A 13,038-nucleotide genomic window follows, 5' to 3' on the forward strand; every position below is an offset into this window, starting at 1 on the left:
TATCTATCTATCTGTCTGTCTGTCTGTCTGTCTGTCAATCTATCTACCTATATGAGAGGGAAATGCTTTTGTGTTTCACGTGCTTTTCAGTGTCCCTGATGTGCTCCACCCTCCACACCCTCTTCACACACACACATGCACGCACACATACACAAACGCGCACACATTCGCACACACACACACACACACACACACACACACACACACACACACACACACACACACCCACACACACTCACTCACTCACTCCTTCTAGTCAACGAGGCTGTCTGTCAATCTGTCAACAACATACAAACGACATCCCACCCGTATAATTATTTCCGGGGCTGATTCATGCATACCCAGAAATAGTATGGTGGACTGTGCAGACGAGTTTGGAAGATGCGGATACCCAGAGCTCTGTGGGTGTTGGTGTTGGGGTGGCTACTGCTGTCTCACACGCTGGCTCGCTCAGTGGAAGAAGAGGGCAAGAAGCAGGAGGAGGTGCAGCAGGAGGAGGTGCAGGAGGTGGCGGTGCAGAAGGAGGTGGAGGGGCAGCAGGAGGTGGAGGGGCTGGCGGAGGTGGAGGGGCAGGCGGAGGTGGAGGGGCAGGCGGAGGTGGAGGGGCAGGCGGAGGTGGAGGGGCAGCAGGAGGTGGCGGTGCAGCAGGAGGTGGAGGGGCAGGCGGAGGTGGAGGAGCAGCAGGAGGAGGAGGTGCAGCAGGAGGAGGAGGTGCAGCAGGAGGTGGAGGAGGAGGAGGAAGGAGAGGGGGAGGGGGAGCAGCAACACCTCAGCGCTTTCATCGAGCTCAGCTCAGGAAGTGAGATCACAGGACACTCTGGCAGACAGGCATGCGTACACAATTCATCGGGATGTGTGTGTGTGTGTGTGTGTGTGTGTGTGTGTGTGTGTGTGTGTGTGTGCGCGCGCGCGCGCGTGCGTGTGTGTCTATATCTTTGGTGGAGTGGGTGTGGGTTTGTGTGATGGAGTTGGAACGGGATGATCTGTGCGTGCGGGTGTGTTTGTGTGTTTCTAGTATGCACGCGTCATTGCATTTGTTTTATATTGTAAACGCCCACGGCTTTTGTATCATTAGGCTGGGTGTACCAAATGTCCTGTTATTATCATTATTAAGTTTGCTTGCAAGAACACTTGTCCCTTAGTGTTGTTTAGTCATTACTTGTGAAGTGGGATGTGTACACACGCTAGTGAACACACGTATTGCATGTACGTATACCTATGTATGACGCTAGTGAACACACGTATACAGATATGTTTACGTGTATATATACCTATGTATGACGCTAGTGAACACACGTATACAGATATGTTTGCATGTATGTATACCTACCCCTTTTCTTGTCAGTATTCTTACCCAGGAACTGAGATGTGCACGCACGCCAGCAGAACACACATACGTTTGCATGCATGTCATTGTTGCGTAGTGTGTGAGTTTACACAGGAAATGAATTGTGTACACTGACACACTCCGGTGAGCACGAGTATACAAATACACATGCATTTATGTAAGCAATATTTGTCCCGTAGTGTAGTATATATCAGTTTATAAACTAACAGATAAGTGAATCTAAATCATCGTAGGCACCAAGAGACACGTCACAGTGTTTTGTTTTTATTTTTCACAGACACGCACGATTTCACCTATTCTGTTCATCGCTTTGACATCTGACATTCCATAGAAAAAACTTCTGACTCAATGTTTAACAGACGTACTTCTGTGTTTATCCGCTCCTTGGAAGAATGTGACGCTTGGAACTGATGCCTGGGGAACAGAAGCACAAAACCTGCTCTCTGACCAGGCATACAAACACGCAGACACACACACACACACATCACAGGACCGCCTTCTTCCTCCAGCTCCCTCCACTCCGCACTGTGGGAGAGAGGGAACGAGAGAGGGAACGAACGAACGAACGAACGAACGAACGAACGAACGAACAAAAATGGTTTTTACTGAACATCGACCACGGGCCACAATTCAAAACAGGGAGAGGGGAGTTGAAGGGGGAAGGATGTGTGTGTGTGTGGGGGGGGGGGGGGGGGGGGGCGTGGGGGAAGGATGGGGGGTAGGGGGGGGGGGGAGTTGTTGGGGGAGAGGGTGGAGGAGAAGGTGGAGGAATAGTAGGTGAGGTGGGAAAAGGGGGCATGGAGTTTTAACAAGACATTAGCAGCAGCATTGCCATCATAATCACTCCTTAAAGCTCAACCCACATTACCAGTACTAAATAGTGCTGGAAGCGCCGTCAATATCTGTTCCATGGAACCTGAAAAACAAACAAACAAACAAAAAAGCAACAAAACCCCCCCAACAAAACCCCCCAACAAAACAAACAAACCAAAAAAACATAAGAAAAGAAAAAAGGGAAAGATTATCGACTTAAGTGCAGTCTCATTCATGCACAAAAATCTAGGATATATCTCAGGTGTTGATAACTACCTAATATTAGACATTTCAAAACATACACATACATATACACACATATGTGAGACACACAAAACCAACATCCTGCCAGCTGGCAACTCACACATCCCAAGCGCAAAGTGAGAGACCAGAAAATTAATGTTCTTTTCCAGACCATCTAAAGACCAAGTGTGTTCCAGCAAGGCAGAAAACGAGAACAAAAAAAGCCACAAACAAAAGGAAAGATCCAGAAACAAACGGAATCGGTATCAGTAGCTCAAGGAGGCGTCACTGCGTTCGGACAAATCCATATACGCTACACCACATCTGCCAAGCAGATGCCTGACCAGCAGCGTAACCCAACGCGCTTAGTCAGACCTTGAGAAAAAACAACAAAAAACACAAAAAAAACCGGAATGACACGACAGAAAAGTTCAAATCGATTGAACGGAATTCTCGGAAGACGAAGATACTATTTATAGCCCAAGAAAGCCACTGGCATCCACACGAGAATGAATCAGTCCTCACCCAATAATGTGGTGGTGGTGGGTGGTGTGTGTCCATCGAGATCGATGATGACCATCGTTGTCATCCAGGGGGAGGGTAGTGGTGGGGGTAGGGGGGATGCTCATGAGTCTATCTGTGAATGAGCAGATGGCTGAATAGTCCAATCTGCGCACGAAATGTTCACTGACAGTTGGGGCAGACAAAGACAGGCATATCATTGTCAGGGAGCTTGTTTGCCCGTGACTTTCTGGTCTGCCTCTTCTGAACAGCTGCAGCAGTCCTGTTGGCCTCGCACGGTCCATTGCAGATTCCTCCCAGGAGTCAGGGTTGATATCAAACGCTTTCAGAGAGACTTTCAGAGTATCTCTGAAGTGCTTCTTCTGGCCTCCGTGTGATCTCTTCCCTTTTTGCAGCTCGCCATAGAAGAGCTTTTTGGGCAGCCGATGGTCTGGCATGCGCGCCACATGTCTAGCCCAGCGAAGCTGGGACAGCATCAGGATGGTGAAGATGCTGGGAAGGGAACTCAATAATGTACACGTACACTGAAGAGCACATTTGCACGGCTGAAGAATCTCGAAGGACATGATCAATTACAACAAGAAAGAACTATGATAAACATTTAAAGGACTCCGATGTTTTCTCATTCCAACAATTCTCAATGTAACTGCTAATCACCCAACGTTTCTTTCCGTTTTAAGTCAAGAGTGAGCTGCATGACGAGATAATCAGTGCCTGCCCATCTGAAATTTAATTTAAACGTGTCTTAAAGAGCTGATACACGAATTTACAGATAATACGTACCTGCGCAAATCACCAAACACCACTTTATTTGGTGTCCACAGTGGAACACCTACGAAGCGTTTGCATGCCATCAAAGGAACTTTTTCTGTACATTCCAAACGATGCGATTCCAATACTTTAGACCAATATCATGAATTTGGTTTGATAAAAGTCGATCTGCTAAGTGTTTTTCATATCTTTCTGAGGGAGTGGTGGAGAGAGAGAGAGAGAGAGAGAGAGAGAGAGAGAGAGAGAGAGGTGGGGGGAGGGAGGGGGGAGAGTGGGGTGTGGATGGGTAGTGAGGTGCAACGAACGCCTGCATGCATGATTATTTTGTGCATTGATGTTATCATAATAGAAGTTGCACACGCGTGCGTGAGTCTGTGTGTATGTGCGCACGCGCGCGCGTATGTGTTTGTTTGTTTGTTTGTTTGCGTGTGTGCGGGCGTTCGTGGGTGCAGTGTGTAAAGCTGAGGAACGCATAGCGATGTATGTGTGAACACGATTCTCAATACTCATACGGCATGGTATTACCCTTACTCCCCCCCCCCACCCCCCTCCCTCCCCCTCACGTGAACTGAACGCAGCGTCCGGGGTGAAGTGTACAAAGGAAGGTCAACACTGCATCAAGTTGGCCGACTGCGTTCAGGGGCAGTGTGTCTGCCCCGCTTCCTCTCCCAAGGGCGACCCTCTCATTGCATGCGTCAACGAAGGTAGTTCACACAGCTTCCTACTGTTGTTGTTGTTGATTATATTTTATTATGATATTTTTTTTTATTTGAGTTGATTTGATTTTTTTTAAAACTTTTTTTTTCATTCTCTTTTATGAATTTTTATTTTATTCTATTTTATTTCTTCATTTTGTTTTTTTATTTTATCTAGTTGTGTTATTTTATTTTGTTTTTGTTAAGTTTTGTTTTATTTTTCGATTCTGAATTTTTTCGCCTGCTGTGGAAGTTCTCCTTTCTTACCTGATGACTAGACAAGAATGCGACATTTCAGCATGTTGCAGGACAATATGTAGTCAACTTCTTTCGTGATTGCCACCTAGGCCAGTAACATTTCCGACGTGGTTAAGATTCCGTCTACAGATTAATAAATATGGGAATGTGTGCATGTAAGATACACGTATGTTTGAGTTCAGGTAGAGAGATTATGTTGAATAAGATACACGTATGTTTGTGTCTAGGTAGAAGGATTACGCGTATGCTTGTGTCTAGGTAGAGGGATTATGTTGAATAAGATACACGTACGTTTGTGTCTAGGTAGAAGGATTATGTTGAATAAGATACGCGTATGCTTGTGTCTAGGTAGAGGGATTATGTTGAATAAGATACACGTATGTTTGTGTCTAGGAAGAGGGATGATGTTATGTAAGATACACGTATATTTTGTGTCTAGGTAGATGGATGATGTTATGTAAGATACACGTATATTTGTGTCTAGGTAGATGGATGATGTTATGTAAGATACACGTATGTTTGTGTTTAGGAAGAGGAATCGTGTTATGCTATGTGTGGATGGAATATCATCCCTGTTTCCCACTTCCCCGCTTTGTCAGTGTGTGTGTGTGTGTGTGTGTGTGTGTGTGTGTGTGTGTGTGGCATGCTGTTGTATTGATGCCCTGTCAGCATGTACAGGTTTACTGCAGTATATGTATTCATATATGTGGTGTGTGACTGATGTGTGTGTGTGTGTGTGTGTGTGTGTGTGTGTGAGTGCGGGCGAGCGCGTGCATGCGCATTTTTAAAACTTCGGTTCTGTGTAAAATTTGAATGGTTTTCGGTTATGGTTGCCATCAGTATCAGAAATTGATTTATTCTTCTGCTTATTATTATTATTATCATTGTTGTTGTTGTTGTTGTTGTTATCATTATTATCATTGTTATTAAGCTATGATTATTTTTTTTCTATTGTACAAGGTCTGTTGTTGGTGTTCTCATCGTTGTGGACCTAAAGACAGGCGATATGGAAACAATTATTATCTTTGTCGCTATCATCATCAACAGCAGTCGTACCAACACTAGCAGCAGCAGCAGCAGCAGTAGTAGTAGTAGTAGTAGCTGCAGTAGCAGCACCAGTTATAGTAGTAGTAGTAATGGTAGCAGTAGTAGCAGTAGTAATGATAGTGGTAGTGGTAGCAGAAAAAGGAAGTATGATTAATATTAGAATAACTGTCTGTATTTTGTAGGCAATGAAATATTCGTATAAGCAAATTTAACATGAAATGTATTTTCTCCTCATGAGCCGCTGAGGCGTAATAGGCCCTATTGACATTATGATAATAATAATAATAATAATAATAATGGTAATGATAATAAATATTGATATTATTTCTCATTGTTGTTGTTGTTGTTATTATTATTACTCGGGTATGATGATTATGGTGATGAAGATTTTTGTTGTTGTTGGCATTGCTGTTAGCTATATCATACAACTTAAAAATAGTATTTCTAGCAAGCTTGTCCTCCTCCTCCTCCTCCTCGTTATCATTATCATCGTCGTTTTGTTGTTGCTATCCCTTTCTTCCTCCTCCTCCTCCTTATTATCGTTATCATCGTCGTTTTGTTGTTCAGTGGCTATCCTCCTCCTCCTCTTTATCATCATCATCATCATTTATCATCGTCGTTGCTGCTGTTATTGTCATTATAAAAACCCTCCTCCTCACTCACTCCTCACCATCACAGCTTGACACGTGGTTGTTGTTGTGGTTGTGGTTGTTGTTTTTGTCGTCAGACGAACTGGTGTGCATCGCCAGCCTGGACCCGGACGTGGTGTCGTACAGTGGTGCACGTGCTCGGCCCGTGCTTCCCTGCCGTCACCGTCTGAGTTATTTCATCACGCCCAACACGGCCAACAATGCAGCCTTCCCCAACTGCGCTTTTGAGGTGGGGAGTTGGTTTAGGGTTTTTTTTTTTTTTTTTTTTTTAATGCATGTTTCGAAAACCAGTCGAGTATTAAAACAACAACAACCCCAACCCCCCCCCCCCCCCCCCCCCACAAAATCCCAACAAAAACAAAGACACCACTACCACCACCTCCTACAACATGAAAAAAAACCCTCTATAATTTAGTCATCTTCTTTGACAACATGAAGAAAAATAGAAATGAAGTATCTTTGACAGTCACTCCAAAGGTACGCACACTTTCACACACACACAAAGGAAATAGAAGACCACACAGACACACACACACACACACACACACACGCACGCACGCACGCAAAGAGAAGCAGGAGGCAAGGAGGTTGAGGAGGTGGAGACGAAGAAGAAGAAAGAGATGTTGAACATGGAACACTCAACGGGTTTTTGTGCAACAGTCAAATAATCCATCATTTTTTTTTATGAATACATTTGTTGTTGTTTCTAACAAAGTATGGGTCATATCGATGGGGATTTAGAACATTTTTTACGTACACACAATGACATTATCACTTCAAATACCAGGTCATGTTCAACTTCAAATACTGGGTGAAGCACGTTCCAAATTCTCGTGAAAAGCACGGAATATAAGAACAGTCATCATCATCATTTTCTTCTTCCCTCAACTCTGTGAAGGGTTAGGGTGCTACAAAGAAGAACTGTTCACCAGCGAAGCCAGTTGCATTGCTTGGTTCTAACTTTCTGACAGTTTCACGTGATTAAATGCCTACGTTGACCGAACTACGCCATTGGTCAGTTCCATACTACACACAGTTCGTAGCGGGTTACGACCATACTAGGCTCTTCCGTCCGAGCAATGCAACTGGCTCCATTCCTCCATGTCTGTCGGTTGTATGTCAAAGCCTGGTTATCTGCAAATGGTTTTCATGTTCATTTTGTAGTGTTGTCACGCCATCGTTTTTTTTTGTTTTTTTTCTGTTTCCCCCTCTGTCTCCTTCCTTTAACCCTTTCACCGCCTGTCAATTTAGAGTACAAAATTCCCCTGTGGTATAAACACAGAAAAGACAGTGGTTAAGAATAGCTGGGGATTCTCCCTGCGATGAAAAGAAAATATGGCCTATCCTACCACCGAACATTAAGAGTAGTTGGTTCATGGATATCAGACCAATGAATGGTCACCTTTCAGTGATATGGGTCCTCTACCACATCTGTGCATAAATGCGAGCTTGGCGGTGAAAGGGTTAACCGTCCATTGGCGGATTGTTTTAGCAAGGCCACTGAATCTTGTTATGTGGCCATACCAGCATAACTATGTTTTCTTAACTGATGTCAGCAGATGTTCATGTGGTCCGATGTGCTGCTTGATAGTTTGACGTACTTGTTGATTGGTGATGTGATCAGTGCATCTGTTGTTTAGTATATTGCGATAACACCTCGTGTCAATGGCTTTAATACAAGTATCAAACGAGAAATGGCATGAATTATACTGGAAAAAGGATCTTCACCAAGTATCACACTAAAGAGAATGGTGATTTATACCAGCAGGGGAAAGGGGGGGAGGGGGGGGGGTATCCACCGGGTGCAACACCGATAACGGGGATCTGTCAATATTTGTTATCATTGGTTCGTAACTGGGATAAACATTGATTGGGATGCTATAATTCAACTGCAGTCATAGGCTTGTGTCATGAGATTTACTTTTGTTGTGCCATCTTCTGTATCAGACTACACATTACTGCAAGCTTGTACAAATGTATGACAGGTACCGATGCCTGTGGAGTGATGGCTTAGAGGTAACGCGTCCCGCCTAGGAAGCGAGAGAATCTGAGCGTGCTGGTTCGAATCACGGCACAGCCCCCGAAATTTTCTCCCTCTCCACTAGACCTTGAGTGGTGGTCTGGACGCTAGTCATTCGGGTGAGACGATAAACCGAGGTCCCGTTTGCTAGCATGCACTTAGCGCACGTAAAAGAACCCACGGCAACAAAAGGGTTGTTCCTGGCAAAATTCTGTAGAAAAATCCACTTCAACAGGAAAAACAAATAAAACTGCACACAGGAAAAAAATACAAAAAAATGGGTGGCGCTGTAGTATGGCGACGCGCTCTCCTTGGGGAGAGCAGCCCGAATTTCACACAGAGAAATCTGTTGTGATAAAAAGAAAATACAAATACAAATAAAGAGAAAACGAACAAGATGAGATGAGTGAGGTTGAACGTCAAACTGGGACGGGGAGAGAGAGAAGACAATGGATGTCAGTTTAATCAGCTGCCCACACGGGGACAGGAGAGAGAGAGAGAGAAGACAATGGATGTCAGTCTAATCAGCTGCCCACACGGGGACGAGGAGAGAGAGAAGACAATGGATGTCATTAAATCAGCTGCCCACACGGGGACGGGGAGAGAGAGAAGACAATGGATGTCAGTCAAATCAGCTGCCCACACGGGGACGAGGAGAGAGAGAGAGAAGACAATGGATGTCAGTCAAATCAGAGCTGCCCATGTCATTAAATCAGCTGCCCACACGGGGACAGGAGAGAGAGAGAGAGAAGACAATAGATGTCAGTCTAATCAGCTGCCCACACGGGGACGGGAGAGAGAGAGAGAGAAGACAATGGATGTCAGTCTAATCGGCTGCCCACACGGGGACGGGAGAGAGAGAGAGAGAAGACAATGGATGTCAGTCTAATCAGCTGCCCACACGGGGACGGGAGAGAGAGAGAGAGAAGACAATGGATGTCAGTCTAATCAGCTGCCCACATGGGGACAGGAGAGAGAGAGAGAGAAGACAATAGATGTCAGTCTAATCAGCTGCCCACATGGGGACAGGAGAGAGAGAGAGAGAAGACAATGGATGTCAGTCTAATCAGCTGCCCACACGGGGACGGGAGAGAGAGAGAGAGAGAAGACAATGGATGTCAGTCTAATCAGCTGCCCACATGGGGACAGGGGAGAGAGAGAGAGAAGACAATGGATGTCAGTCTAATCAGCTGCCCACACGGGGACAGGGGAGAGAGAGAGAGAAGACAATGGATGTCAGTCTAATCAGCTGCCCACACGGGGACGAGGAGAGAGAGAAGACAATGGATGTCAGTCTAATCAGCTGCCCACACGGGGACAGGAGAGAGAGAGAAGACAATGGATGTCAGTCTAATCAGCTGCCCACACGGGGACGGAACAAGCGGCAGGAACAAGACGAGCAGAGCCACATTGATTAATGAAGGATCGGTGAGGTAGAGCAAATCCAGAAAGAAACATTCACCCCCAAGCATACCTACGTCACAGCAGCACTGGCGACAGACAGTTCAGAGGCAGAACAATATTCTGTCAAAAAACAGTCCGATAGACAATGTAAATGAATTTATTAACATTATAGATTTTTAGACATCAAACAACGTCATAGGTATCTTGAAACGTTAGAATTCTATATCCTTGGAAGACGGAGGCTGTGTTAAAAAGACTGATACCTGTGTAAAGAAGTGGAGCACCTGGCTTTCCCCACTGGAGGGCTGGGGACACCACGACACCCGTGTGTCCAGCAAGAGTGGGCGTGGTCAGGTGGAGCCCAGAGAGAGAGAGAGAGAGAGAGAGAGAGAGAGAGAGAGAGAGAGAGAGACTGTGTGTGGTAGGATATATAGGATGGACAGGTGGAGTCTTGAATAACTCTGGAATAATGGAAACTGTGTTTTGTTGGCGACGTGTCCGCTGTTCCACAGGAAAGAACAGAGGCAGGCCTGGTTTTTGTGGCTGTCCTTTGTGTCGAAGACAACGTCCAGCATGTTCGTTAGAACGGAGGATGTTCTAGGCAGGGCCTGACCCGTCTCTTCGGTCGATAATGTCGGCGTCTTTGGTAGTGGGACACGCTGGAATCTACAGGTCTGCGTTGACACCCACTGTCCTAATCCTGTGCGGTGTGAAGCCTGCTGTCAGTTAGGCCATGCTGGGTTATTGGGCTTCTGCTGTGCTCAGCGTTAACTGTCTTTAGCCAGTAACAAAACCAGCATGGTTATCGTCGTAAGGTGTGTCGAGCCTGATGCTCTATGCTACAAACAGTACCTTCCCAACAGTTTAATGACACAGAGACTGGGGGTATTTTGCTTTGTCGGTGTTTGTCTTGTTTTTGTAGAGCACGCTTCTTCCCTTTTCTAATAGTTCAGTCTGAACGACAAGTGGTTTTCTTACTTAGTCAACGTGTTTATTTATATGTTTAATGTTACGTGTACTCGAATCAAAAAGACAAGTTACTGTGAGCTCACAGACAATACCTTAAATTGTCCTGTCTTGTCCTGTTTTATCCTGATCTGTCCTATCCTGTCGTGTCCTGTTCTGTGAAACACCAAAAAAGCCAAAGCTTTGCCAGGCCCGACGGACCAGGGGACACCCACCGTGTTCAGCGTGTCTCGTTGAACCAGTCCATCCAGGTGTCCCTGGCAATCGGCACTTCCTCCGGCACGTGCAGCATTGGCCGCTTGTCCAGGTACAGCTTGGACAGGATCATGCTGATGGACGACTGCTCGAAGCGGTGGCAGCGGCCGTAGGTTCTGTGGGCCGGCCCCTGTGAACAGGAGCTGAAGTACCGCCAGTGGTCATGGACGCATATGCAGCTTCTGTTAAAAGCACAGCTGAGCCAGGGCTTGAGGATCACCTCCCTGGCGAACCGGTCGTTGTACAGGATGAAGAAGTTGGTTTCCATCTCGCTGAAGGGGGAGTACTGACACAGGTGGTCCCCAAAGAACTCCGCCGTGGAGGGTCTTGAGCGGACTGCCAGAGACCCAACGTTGACTCTGGTCTGGTAACCGTGCTCCCTGGCTCGCCGGAACATCTCTTCAATCGGGGTGGAGTTGTGGAGCCTGATGGAGGCGTCCATCCACGTGAGGTACTCTGCCTTCTCCAGCAAGGAGGCCACGATGAGTGGTTTCCAGACGTAACACTGGAGTTCGCTGACGAACCCCGGCAGGTCGGGGAAGGGGAAGTCCACCAGGGTGCAGCGACAGTGCTTCTCCCTCAGTCCCCTCTCCTCCGCACTCAGCCCCAGGTTGTACACGACTAACGCGAAATCCTTGCCCGCCATGCGCGGGAAGAGAGCTCTGAACGTGACGTGCAGAAACAGCTGCATTTCGTGGTAGTGGTTGGATGACGCGGCCGTGACGAAGATGTACTTGTGTGACGTCACGGACCGCGCGGCTGACGTCAGAGCCTGCAGGTAGCGTGGCGGGGTGGAGGACCGTGCGGCCAGGACCTCCTTCAGTCTGGTCCGCAGCGAGGGCGAGAAGGGAGCGGGGCACGTGCTGTCGAAACACGTGACTGACACGTGGTCATACTTCCGGCATTTCGTACCGGTGATGTTCCACGTCGGTCCCTGGTAGCTGTCGAGTCTCGTCCGCAGCACGTGCAGCAGTTGTTCCACCTCTTCTTGCTCGTCCCTCTCCTCTGTCTGTGTCCTTGCCGAGGACGTCTGCCCCCCACCTACCTTGGTGACCAGTGGAGCGGCGGGCCGCGGGGCCGGCGTTGTCGGCCGGACCCTCCAGGTGGCCAGGCCCAGAGAGGCCAGAGCCAGGCCACACAGCGCTAGGACCGCACTCCTCCTCCTCCTGCTGCTGTTGTTGCTGCACGCCATCATCAGTACTGTGCCGCTGGGGACAGCGGTCCTCTTTATTCACCACCTCTCCCTCTCTTCCACCTTCCCGGCTGTACTGGGCTCCCCCCGCACCCCCCCCCCCCCTCTCTCCCCTGGAGCACAAAAGGCGCGGACGAACACACACACGCACAATCTACTCAAATATCAGATGTGATCAATCGAAAGAGAGAGGGAGCAACAACCTGAGACCAAGCGACATATTCGAATGTGATGATTGTAAAACACAAAGAAAGAAAGAAAGAAAGAAAGAAACAAACAACAACACACACACACACACAAACACACACGCTAGAAGCTAAATATGTGTTTGAGTGCGTGCGTCTTAGATGCCATTTTTGTGTGTGTTCCGTTTCTTATTTTGATGTGTCTGTTAAACTAATGACAATAAATGAAGTTGAGTCGAGTCGAACCCAGTCGAGTCACACACACACACACACACATACACTGCTCTCTCTCTCTCTCTCTCTCTCTCTGTTGTAGAGACGGGGGTACTCAATAAGTACGAAGGGTTCTTTCATCGTTGAGAACAGGGGATGACACAAAATGCAAACACCTCAAACAGCCTAACGTTGCTCAACTGATATATTCTTTGTGTAATGTTGGGAGGGGTAGTGGAAGGACGGGGAAGGTAAAGGAAGCAGGACAGGGTAAAGGATACACAAGGTAGGGCAAGGGGAATTATGATTATTATTATCATTAGTAGTAGTAGTAGTAGGGACTGGTACTCTTTGCCTTAAGGCCTCGCATCCTATAAATGTCCCTCTTTGTAACATCTTTTCGGTCTGCATCGCATGCTTCATTAAAAAAAAGAAGTATCAAAGCAGTTATTCATC

At 46.9% G+C, this 13,038-nt stretch overlaps 1 protein-coding gene across 1 annotated transcript in view; it reads left to right on the plus strand.

Moving 5' to 3' along the window:
• Positions 1 to 612: 612 nt before the first annotated feature.
• Positions 613 to 13,038, plus strand: part of LOC143280531 (uncharacterized) — a 22,087-nt gene continuing 9,661 nt past the window's right edge. The window contains exons 1-3 of the mRNA XM_076585213.1: positions 613 to 799; positions 4,276 to 4,401; positions 6,425 to 6,576. The gene's annotated coding sequence lies outside the window, so the exon portion shown is untranslated. The remainder of the gene's footprint in view (positions 800 to 4,275; positions 4,402 to 6,424; positions 6,577 to 13,038) is intronic.

Source organism: Babylonia areolata, chromosome 3, assembly GCF_041734735.1.
Source record: "Babylonia areolata isolate BAREFJ2019XMU chromosome 3, ASM4173473v1, whole genome shotgun sequence".
Classification (NCBI taxonomy): Eukaryota; Metazoa; Mollusca; class Gastropoda; order Neogastropoda; family Buccinidae; genus Babylonia; species Babylonia areolata.